Genomic DNA, 11,871 nt, shown 5'->3' with positions numbered 1-11,871 from the left:
GCACCTCTCCCACATGACTCAGCGTGGGACAGCTACCACAGCGGGCACCACTGTCTGAAGAGAGCTATGAACAGTACACACGAAGCACAAATCTTCCCCGCCTGTGCTAACGTATCAGACAAACATGGATTTGTTCTCAGGACATGTGATATATTAGTCAGTAGATGGGCTACAACCAAAATAAGTGGCAGGACAAGCCACTATTTTGGTTGTAAAAATATGCTGCCATCCACTGGTCTTTTAATATACTGACTATATCCCATACTTTTCATTCCTGTGTTTGCCCATGGAGGATTTCAGTTTCTGTGTTGATGATTTATCATGCTGCTTTAGCAGAATATTTTAATCTCAGCCTTCTCTCCAGCCTTAGGTCCTCTTTAGCACCCAACAGAGATTGTTTGCTTCATCTGGTATTTACCAAGTGTTTCTCTCTGCTTCGCTCCCTTTCCTTCCTCTTCCTCATTAACATGATGGCCAGTGGGTTTCTGACCTTCAACCTCCCTTTTGTTTCCATGTCTTCCTACTTCCCTACACAAACTTGCTCTTCACCAGCTCCTTCACTCCTGCTCTTGCTTGTCCTTCACTGAAGCAAGGAACTCACTCTCGTACCAGGCGCTAACCATCCCATAGGAAAGGAGGATGCCAGGCCAAAGAACTCCTCCTCCAGCACAAGTGGGGTTTATGGCTGCAGTCCCAGTACTGTTTCTGCAGCCTCCTCTCTTTCCCAGTACTGGTTCTCACTTTCCTCAAGGAGAGTGGAAATGATCTTTCCTCCCAGCTTCCTGATTTGCTGATTTCTATTTCACGTACTCATCTTGCCTTGTAATACAGATAGTTATACCCTTATCTTAAAAGCATGCACAAGGTACATCCCTGTATTTCCCTATATACAGTAACATGTCAGTGGACTGATCTTCCACAACTCTGTTACTGAGCTGCTAAACCCAGAATCTACTTGGCCTGTGAGCTTGCATCAATAGCTAAACTATCTGTGCTTTTTGACCTGCTGCCTCTTCTTAAAGCATCAAATTCACACTGCCCTTGAGTTGTTCTTTCTCATTCTATCCTGTAGATGATACTGAGGTTCTTGGCGCTGTAGACATGTGCTAGGAACATTTAACATCCTGGCAAACATGAGCTGGGCTTTGTGCTAAAAGAGGCAGTTGGGGAATCGTTTCTTTTAGAAATCCCTAAGTCTCTATTTATCAGTGTGGGGTTTTTTTTTCCTCCCGTCTGCAGCTGTGAAAATTCATAGAGCTCAAAAGGTTATTTTGGCTCGTGGCAATTAACTACACAAAATACAAGGTTTAAAGCTCCCATTTAAAAAGGAAGTGATTCATTTTTACTTATAGCCACGATAAGCACCCCGTACTCGATGAAAGGCATTCACTCAGCTTTATGTAAGAATTATTTAGTCTTATATAATGCTCTTGTTGTGCCAAATCTTGCGAGAGTTAATGGAAGGAAGAATAAAAGCAGCAAGCACGCATGGCTGAGTTGAAACATCAAGTGTCCACCTATGCTCCTGTCTTTTTAGGAGGGGAAAAAAGGCCACTCAGCTGGTAGGAGAGAGGATCAGTGCTTTAAAAAAAGAACAACAAGTGTTGTACGTTCCACTTTGTCCATAGATATGATATTTAGATGAATTTGAAGCACAGTATACAGCCCGCTTGGAAGGGTTTCCAGGGTACCTGCTTAGTCATAGATTCCTCCAATGCGACCCAGAACAAAATGACCGTAGCAGGCAAAAAATCTATCTCAGACCTAAGGGAAACCTTCCAGTAGACATGAAAATCGTGGAAAGAAAGTAAGTATTCAACTCTGTCTGTGTTTTATTGTCTCATCACATAGAACAAGAACAGATTGCCAGCTTAATGAAGAGCACACACACAAAAAGCATGTTATTCAGAAACCTGGGCTCCTACTGAGAATGTCATGTTTTTCTTTGAACCTGAGCTTTCAGAAGCAAAGTAAAATCTTCTGCTATTGCTCCTCAGCCAGGGAGATGAGACCCTCTGCCCCTGCCCCAAAAGAAATGAAATCAAAACCAATGTCTTCGCATGGCAGCTGGATTTTTAGAGCTGCGTTAGAACTTCTCTACATCCCACCCAGGCAAACAGGCTCAAATCTAACAAGAGAGCTTCAGGAGTGCATTGCAAGGAACAGAATTCCCTGGTTCCTGCAGTGTATAAGGAAGGTCAGAAAAAGCACAAGATTTTCTTTGCTAAGGGTGCTTTGGCCACTCAAAGTAAATGGACTTGGAAATTTGTCAAGTGTGCCATAGAAGGGTCCGTCAAACACGGAAAACCATAATATTAAATATCTGAAGCAGCTAAAGGAAACATCATCTTCAGGATTGGTGTGGGTTTCCTTAAGTTGGTCATTGTTAAGGCCCAACCCAATTACTCTGAAACAAATCTGCTGTCATGTCTAAGAAGAGCCCAAGGGGCAAGATAGCGAAGAACAGAGGGCCCCCTGCTGCCTTGTGTTACTGGAGCCTGTGGCTCAGAACAGCAGCCTCCCTCCCAGCTGCACCCCGAAGCAAAGTCTAAGCAGAGGGGATATGGAGAACATTTTCAGTTAATTTCTTTTCCTTATCACTTGTCATAAAGGATGGAGAAGAGGAAACGCATCCTGAAATTCCTCAGGAAATTCCTCAGACAGGAGACAAACCACAGCAGCACAGTATTCCTGCTTTTATTGATTGAAGTGGGAGCCATGGCACCAGGTGAACACAGGCTGTCCCAGAGCGCCTGACTGTTGTTGAAAGCATTGTGAACCAAATCACTCCCATTGTGAACCAAAACCTCATGCAGACAATCCAACTGTGTCCCTTCCCTTCTCCACAGTCCAAATCTCCCTTCCTCCGAGCACAGCACCTGATCCCTGCAGATACACATGTAAGGATGGACATCCTTGTCACTGTTGTTCACAATCCTACTCTGTGGTTTTAAAAAGTATATTTAGCACATTTGCCACACTGATATTTGCTGCAGAATTGATAGGATGACAAAGAACTGCAGTAATCACCACCTAGACAGAAGCAGCATTTGGCAGCGGTGCCTCAGAGTGGGTTACAATAACACACTGATCTCCACTTTCCTTCCCAAATGATTATCACTTCAAAGCATTTAATTCCATCCAGAAAAGACCTTACAAATACATTTAATCAATGTACAAACCATCCCACTCAAATAGGCACATTTAAAAAGTTTGCTGGACTCGGACTCCTCAGTATGCTCTACCTTGCAAGTACACAGAACAGACACATCAGCATTTCTTTAAACCAGAGCAAATAAAGGTTGGATTCCAAACACGCAGGACTTTGCATAAGCTGAGAGCAGTTCAGTGCAGCACAGAAACTAATGCCACTGGCTCTGGTCCTTTGTGGTCAGAGAAGCAGTGGCCTACAGGGGCTGTTGGGACAGACAGCATCTGGAAATGTCCAGTGTAGGAAGAGCTACCATCTCTGCAAGCCTCACATATACAGTGATCCATGTCTCCAGGAGGACTGAACTACCTCAGTATTCATCTGGAACCAAAACCACAAATACCTCTCCAGTCAAACTGTGATGCTTTAAGACATTAAGCTACCAGTCTTCTACTTCATCACACCCATCTGTGAGCTGCCATTCAACCAGACTCCCCTCATCTCTAATCTTAACCAGTTTCCTTATTTATTCCATCAGCCATTCCATTGCTAATTTAGCTGAACACTATTTAGCCTTAGGCATATCTTTAAATTAAAGTGTGATCTGCACGATTTGTTATAGGATTAACACAATTATCAATAAGCTTTATGTTTCTCCCTTGTTACCACAGATTTCTCCAAACTTCTCAGCGCATTAGCAAACCATGCTACCTAATGACCCCGGCTGGGATTGCAACTGGAGCCACAGGGGTTTCCACTGCGCACTGAAACCCCCAGGTTTGGCTTTTCTAATCCTTCATTTCTCTCCATCCATAGCTCTACCACCTCTTACCTTCTTGCCCACCAATGGCAGGGTTTGAGCCTGTCCATGAAGCTGGAGGGAGGAATAATCTGCACTTCCAAGAAGCCATCTCCTGTGGCACAAATGCTGCAGAGAAACTTCAGACTCGGCTGGTACAGCAACGGAGCAGCTCTGGTGGAGCCAGGACCCACCTTGTGATTCGTGTCATTCACAGCTAGTGGAACCAGCTGTGTGAGCTCGGTCAGGTGCAGCTTGGCAAAGCTTTAGGGTCCTCACGGTGACTTGTAGATCTTCACCTCATGCACTAGAGCATTAGTTATGCTTTTAAACAACAAGCTGTCCAAGAACCAAAGCAACAGAACAAAATGAAAGTTTGGGAAAATTAGAAAGTAACGTCAGGGTCTCCTTTCAGGACAAGTGACAAGGAATTCTGTCTGAAGTGGTTTTCCCTCTTGCTTTAATACAAAATGTGAGCTTAGCCCTTGAGAGATCATCTCCAAGCCACCCTTTACGGGAGGATACGACTATGGCATAAGCCATCAGGAAGTAGTAGTCTCAGTCACCATACCACTAATGCAACATGGATGAATCATTCCTCATTTCTGTGCTGCAAGTTCCTCCCAGGTAAGCAGAGACAATGACACTCATCCTTGTAAAGAAGTTTGTGATCAGCAATATGGAGGCATGACACTGAAAATGATGAATAGTTTCTCTGCAGGGGGAACAGGATTAGGAAGCTAGAAACTGTCCTAGATGCTTAATATTCTCAATGGAGAAACTCCAATGCTATTTCCACTGGCTGGCATGTAAAGGTTGCTGTGGGAAACGTGAAATTAAGCCTCAAGGCATTGGCCTGTTTTCCAAAGATGCATTGAACATAACTCCCCAAAATCTTCAAAAAGGGGATTTCAGCATTTCAAAAACTTCTAACATACCAAAACCCCCCCTATTTGTGAGACTGCTGATGTATATCAACATCACTGTTGAGCATCTAGAACTAAAAGCAATTTAACTCAAGTAAAATTGGAAGATTATTTCTGGTTTCAAATGTTTCTCCTTTCAAAGAATCAATTTCCTCGCTCATTATTCCAATCCCAGGACTTTTGCTGCTGCCTATAACTGCGTAGAGACATTTTAAAGCTTTAATTCATTTTGCAATTCTAAACAGCTTCCCTTAATCGCTCGTGTCAAACACCTATTCCACATACCTAGAAAATTTAGAAAACAATTCCGTGCTGTCAGGAGGAAAAAAAAATCCTTAGCATTCAGATCATTAACGGCACGCAACCCCCCCATGCTAATGTGCTTCCCATCGCTCACTTCTGGCAGGAAGCTATTTATAAAAAGGTGTAACATTCATACAGTAATTTCGTGTTTGCATTCACGGTGCATTTTCTTGCCATTCTTTCAGCTAAGGTACAGAATTCCATTAAGCTACCTGATCTGTTCGGAGGGGTTTCTCACTGCCAGATGCTATGCTGAATGCTCCCTGGCACTGAACAATGGTAAGGGCAGCAGCACAGAAGACGACTGAGGTTGTGTCTGTCAGCCTGACTGATGCTTTGCCTTTTCACCCAACACAAATTCACATGGTTAAGTGAAACTAACAAGCTTGCGATGTACGGCCTTGTACTTCCATTAATAGCTGTGTGATTAATTGGTTACAGCCCATTATATTAGAACATACATGGGTAGGAATTCTGCTTAAAAAGGAAATGAATCAGGATTGGGCTGCAGGCCAAGTTTAGCAAGGATTTGCAACAACTGATAAATTCTTAGGGTGAGTGAAATGGAGCAAAGAACTAAAACAGCTTTTCAAGTAGGTCCGAGATATGGGGATTCAACTCTAGTCTCACACGACTCAGTAGACATTGACCCTAAATAGATATATACATTTGGCAGTCCATTGAAAATAAGACAGCCTAATTCTGCAGTCCTTGTCTAGACAGCACTTGTAACCATAGAGCCAGAAAGGCAGTGACTTGACTTCCCATCGCCTCATACAGGGACAAACATCATCTGCTAACTCTCAGTTAGAGAGCTTTTGTTAAACGAGACTCCAGGACTCAGTTTATTGATAACCATACCCTCTTTCCCTGAAGTATTTACTTCAGACAAGATGACTACCTGACCATCTAAAAGACTAGCTTTGAATAAGGGAAGCCACAAACGTATGTATTATCTATCATCAACTACTGATTAGACATTTAACCATTAAATCCTTTTGCTCTAAGGTTAATGTGCAGTTGCATGGTTAGGTGGAGACGTACCGCAAGTTCTGAAAGATGGATTAAAAGACACTGGGTGGCACTGCAGAATGTCACAGAGCTTCACTGCCTTCCACTGACAATTTCAGTCTCCGTTTTTGGGAGAACTCAGTCTGTTTCCCTTTATGCTCAAGTATTTTGTGCTGAATACAAGTGGGAACGTTTTTGCCTGTTCTAGGTGGAAGCATAAAAATTGCTAATGAGACTCCTGATAAAGTTGAGTCAGAGAAGTAATCTGATGTCTTTTGAATGGAGAACATTTGTTTCATAAGCCTTTCATATCTGTGGGTTGCCATGAGTGCCCTTCTGTGTACAACACTGAAATGGCAAATTCTTGGGGATTTTGAAATGAAAACCAAAGGAAGCAGCAGTCTGTTGCTGTTCCCATAAAACTTCACATCACTGCAGCACCTTTCCTAAACCCCAGAGGAATGATCTATTTCACTCTGTCAGGTTTTTAAGCCCTCCCAGCTTTAAGGTAGGATGAAGCACAGTTTAGCTATTCCAGTTGATTCTGATGGTATTATGTGGACACCAGTACCAAAATTCTTTAGTGAACAATACCTTTGATTCTGAAATTCCAGACAAGGTGTTTGCACAGTACAGACATAGCCAGCATAAGTGCTAGCCAGTGTTCTATTTGTTCTTACATTTTCTGAATTGCAATCTGTTCTACCATGGTATGTTCTACTATTCAGAAAGCCCATGCCAGCTCCTTGTAAAACCTGCAGCACCCACATCTTCACTATACAAGATACAAGTTGAGGCCAATCCTGCCCAATTTGCTTTCCTAAGTCATCATATATAAAACCCTGGCTATGATGCTACATGCATGAGTAAAGATCAGGCTTACTATCAATAAGCTACCAGGCCAGTTCAGCCCTCACCAAGCAGACAGCAATGTAAAAGTCCTACCTATAGTTTTCCTCTAGACATATAGATCTCTATGAACACAGGAGCCTTCATCCTGCACTAGAGGAACTTTTCTGTACTATACACTGTGAATGTATCATCCACATATCTTGCTGACTTGTCCCTCACTGCTCTGTAGAAAACCCACAATAGACTGTACTAAGGCTTTCTTCCAATACTGCAGTCTTCAGGAATTAGCAATTCCTGCCCTCCTGAGCTGCTTATTTACTTCTAAATACTTGAGTTTGTTCTGGGGGAGAAGAGTTTTCTGAAAGCCTTGATGGCCAGTTTCATAGCAACAGTCACAGCTGGGAGTAGGCTAAGAAAGGAAGACAAACAAAGCAAAATATAAATTCAAGGCACCTCTATATTCAGTACCACCAGTTATAAAGAAAAACAGGAGAATCATTCTAAAACAGATGAGATAGCATGGCAGACAGATTCCTAGAAACCCAGACCTTGGGCACCACTAATCTGGTTCTGTTCAATATATCATGTCTTAAGTCTATCTTCCAGTGATTACTGGCATTATGCTGCAAAGATTCTGTACAAAGGAGACTTCTTGTCATATTAAACCTTAAATTCTAGCATAGACATCTTCTTATTTAAAGGTATAATGTCTTCTGAAGAAAGAGCAAAACCATTATTAAACAACCTGCATCCCCAGTGGATCCTGCCTGTGCTTGAAAGGAAACATCATTATCGTGTCTGTGTTGCTGCCAAGTCTAAAAGCCAGATGGACAGACTGCTGATGGCAGAAACTCCTTGCTGGAACCAAGCAATCATGACCATAATCAGTACTGCATATGTTGTACTTCTGATGCTTATTTTATGGCACGACAGTGAGACCACAGTAAAAAGCACTGTCATGGGATATTAAAATGACAATCAAAGTTGAAAGTGGCTCCATGGATGCATCAATGCAACTATTAAGGATGGGCAGAAAACGTCTGTCAGACTCACAGATGAACTTTAATGAAGCTGCTTGGTAAAAAGCATTCTTTTAAGAGGAGACTGGAAAGGCCAGATGTAATACATGAAAAGCCACATTCTACACAAAGGCACTGAAGTTGCATACAGTATATCGCGTTTGTAGTATTGCTAATTTTTTGAATCACTAGAGAGGCAAATTAACTAACATTCCATGTATTATCACACCTAGGCTCCAAGAATACACCTCAGGTCACTCTTGGACAATCTTCCAAAAAGAACTGAGTTGAGATCTCCAAGGCCATTATTCAGTGCTGACGATCAAACACGCAGGAATTAACTGATTTCTATTTAATCTCGTTTAATCTATTCATGCCTTTTAATTAATGCTCAGATTAATCTCTAAATGTATTATTGATAATAGAACCAAAACAGTTTTAATGCTGCCTCTTCCTTGGGCCAGATTTAAAAGTAGAACTGTCATGCATGTTTCTTCTACTAAGAACAATACAGCAAACTGCAGTTATGAAGCTGCATCCTGTGGCCAAGTTAGGGTCCTACATCCAAAAAAGCTGCAACTACCATATGTTAAGTATTTAATCTGAATTACTCTTATGTATTCTACCAATGTTTTGTTTCAGAATGCACCTATACTTTTTCAGTGGTTACTTACTGTAAGCCATATATGCTAAGCATATACATAAACTCCAATTACTTCCATGGTTTTGTCAAAGTATCTTTAGGTTTCACATTTGAGCATTTTCCATTTTGCTTCTCTTCCCCCAAAACATCTTTTGGAAGTTTCTGTTGGACACAGAATTGCTGGTCATTGCCTAAGGAGCTTGTAAGTAATTCTCTCAAGTTCTGTTGTAGCAGAGCACCTAAAGTTATTAAACTTAGTATTTTGCAAATCTTCAGATTACTGGAGCAATACACTAAAGCACTATCTGCACTGTGACAAGAAAGACACTCTCCTTACAGTGTTCCTCAAAGGTACGGGATATCCTGACAACCAGAATACATGGGCTTAACTCCACCCTTTCTCCCAACTTCGATAACGTTCAATAAATTGCACATTATAGAGGCCCCTCAGCTAGTGACACTAAGAATTAATATGGCACCATACTAATTCACATACTGTATGCGAGAGATGCAGCTCCAATCTCAAAGGAAGTAGAGCTGGAATAACAGTGTTGTTTGTGGACTAATTATGCTTACATTTCATAAGACTAATTAGTTTCAGCAGAGCCCTATGCTAAGTTCAGTATCTTTGCTCAGTCTTGTACTTCATGGATGTATTTCTTTCCTTCCTCCACCTTCCCACACACATTTGCCTGAATTAAGACACTATATACTGATGGTTTTACCTGTAGCCAAAATTTCCATATGGTAGAGAATTCTGCTCCAAGATACAACACTACTCTAGAAAGAAAGAGAAGCAATATAACAATTATAAAAGTCTCATGGATGGAAAAAGGTCCAAACAAGGAGTTACTTTTCAAGCTTAGTCTGACTAAGAAAGCATTAAAACCAGCAATTATGGTAGAAAATATTTCAAGCTAGTATTTAGTTTTCCAAAAGCATTAATTTACATTAATGATGCCGTATATTACCCTATCTGCCACAAAAACTGATAATCATTGATTTGTTACACAGTATATATGGGAAAGCTATTCTGGTTTAAATTCTCCAAAAATCTTAGTATTAATTAGAAAAATTAAGTAAAATGTCAGCAAATATAGGAAAAAAGGGTATAGATTTAAAAGCAGTGGAAATATTTATCCCCCCCATGCAAACATCCTTAGGTATCAATTCAGAATTCACTTATCTTGTGAAACCACTTATTAAATATAAGGTAATGCATATTCCATGCTTTTTTCCATGTTTGAAATCTGGTTTCTCAAATGTCTGGAACTTTCATACAGGGTTCTTCTGGCCTGGTTTACCTTTTCTCCTTTATTTCAACCAATAAAGCTTATTCTAAGAAAACAGGGAATTAACCAAAGCAATGAGAGACCCAAAGCCAACTTCGGTTACTTTCATATTTGTCGCAAAGCAACTAAAATCATTGAGTCAGAAAGCAAAACCAAAGAAGTCCAGCCAATTTTTGTTTGAAAGTTCCCCAAAAAATGACACTTGAAGAGGTTGAGTTTTGGGACTACCTGCAATAAACTTCCATTTGATTTAACACTAGAATTAAACGAGCACTTTTCTCCCAGTTTCCCTTCTCAATGATACAGAGAACCTCAAGATAGATGAGTTTAAGAAAATAGTAAGAACTTTCTTTACTTCAGGTGAAAACTAATTCTGGTTTGAAATTAAACAGGGAGAACTGAGACTATGGATTTGCAGTTTTGTTAGAGATCAATTGCAATTTCTCTTGCACATAGCTTAAGCTGCTGCCACATGCTGCCTTCACGTAGTTGTACCACTCATATTTCACTAAACCCACAGCATCTTTTTAAATGCTGCCATATATTATATAGGAACTAAATGGTCCAATATAGCAAAGAATCAATTACAGTTTTGAGTTGGTTTACGTATGTATTCTTGAATACTCCATAAATTAAGTCAAATGAATAATACTGATTTGAATTTAAACACATTTGATGGCAGTTTATATTAGGGAGGACTGGAGAAGACCACCACTGCAGTTGAAGTTCTTTTTCCTTCTGAACTATAGGGCTTTATCTCCCTATTAATTTTATTTAATGCATCATGAATTATTCATGGTTATTTCTAATTCATCAGTAATTATTAGGACTGTTTCCTCTAATCTTTGCATTTAACAGACCAAATAAAACTAGGATTTTCTCGGTAGTTACCCCAAGAAGTTTGCAATTGATGAAGTCAATGTATTTGGTTCAATATAACCTCTGTACTCTAAAAAAAGAAATTTTTGGAAGTGCAATTGAAAAGAAAACCCATTACTTTTTAATTAAACAACCACATTGCCAAAATGAATACAATTTTATCCATCCCACTGATATCTAGTACCACCAAGTTTCACAGAAACATAGAATGGTTTGGGCTGGAAGGGACCTGAAAGATCATTTAGTTCCGACCCCCCTGCCATGGGCAGGGACACCTTCCACTAGAGCACTTCCACATCACCACATGTTTGCAATGACAAAGCTAGAAATTCTTTAAAGCTTTGTCATAGCAAAATTGCTGATCAGAAGCAGTCGGCTAAGCACCTGGTACCCGTGTTCCCCAAGAGCTAAAGAGAACCTCTGTCAACGGTGGGTCTTCTGCAAGGAGAATGATTTCCTTCCCAATGGAACGAATTTCCTTCAACAAGTCAAATCAACTAATTAAACATACTGGAACTTAAAGAAATGATTCCCCTCAATCCATCCTTTTAATCTTTTTACAGCCTTGAAAATCTGCTACTTCTGAAACATTAAAGCGTGCGACGTTTAGGGAAAAGTTATTTGCCAATAATACTAGCTCTGTCAGAGCCATTTTTAGGTTTAAAACACTTTTTTCCTCCCCATGCATCTAAGAGGTCCTCTTGCAAAGCCAGTAGAGTGCAAGGCAAATTGAATCCAATGAGAACGTGACAATAAACTGTTGCCTACGAACTGAATTGTGCATGCAGATTTTCATTAAAACAGGTAAGCTGAACAAATGTATGCTCATCTATAGAACTACTTCGACACAGAGAGACAGTGCATATTTGGGTAGCAAAATACAGTGCTTAACTTAAAGGCTGATTTGCAATTGAAAGAATATTTATAATTACTAATCAAATTTAATTACCCTCTTTTCTGGAAAGCAACTAAAAGGAAAAAAAATACAAGGCAAGA

This window comes from Strigops habroptila, chromosome 8, assembly GCF_004027225.2.
Source record: "Strigops habroptila isolate Jane chromosome 8, bStrHab1.2.pri, whole genome shotgun sequence".
NCBI lineage: Eukaryota > Metazoa > Chordata > Aves > Psittaciformes > Psittacidae > Strigops > Strigops habroptila.
This window is presented reverse-complemented; position numbering follows the sequence as displayed.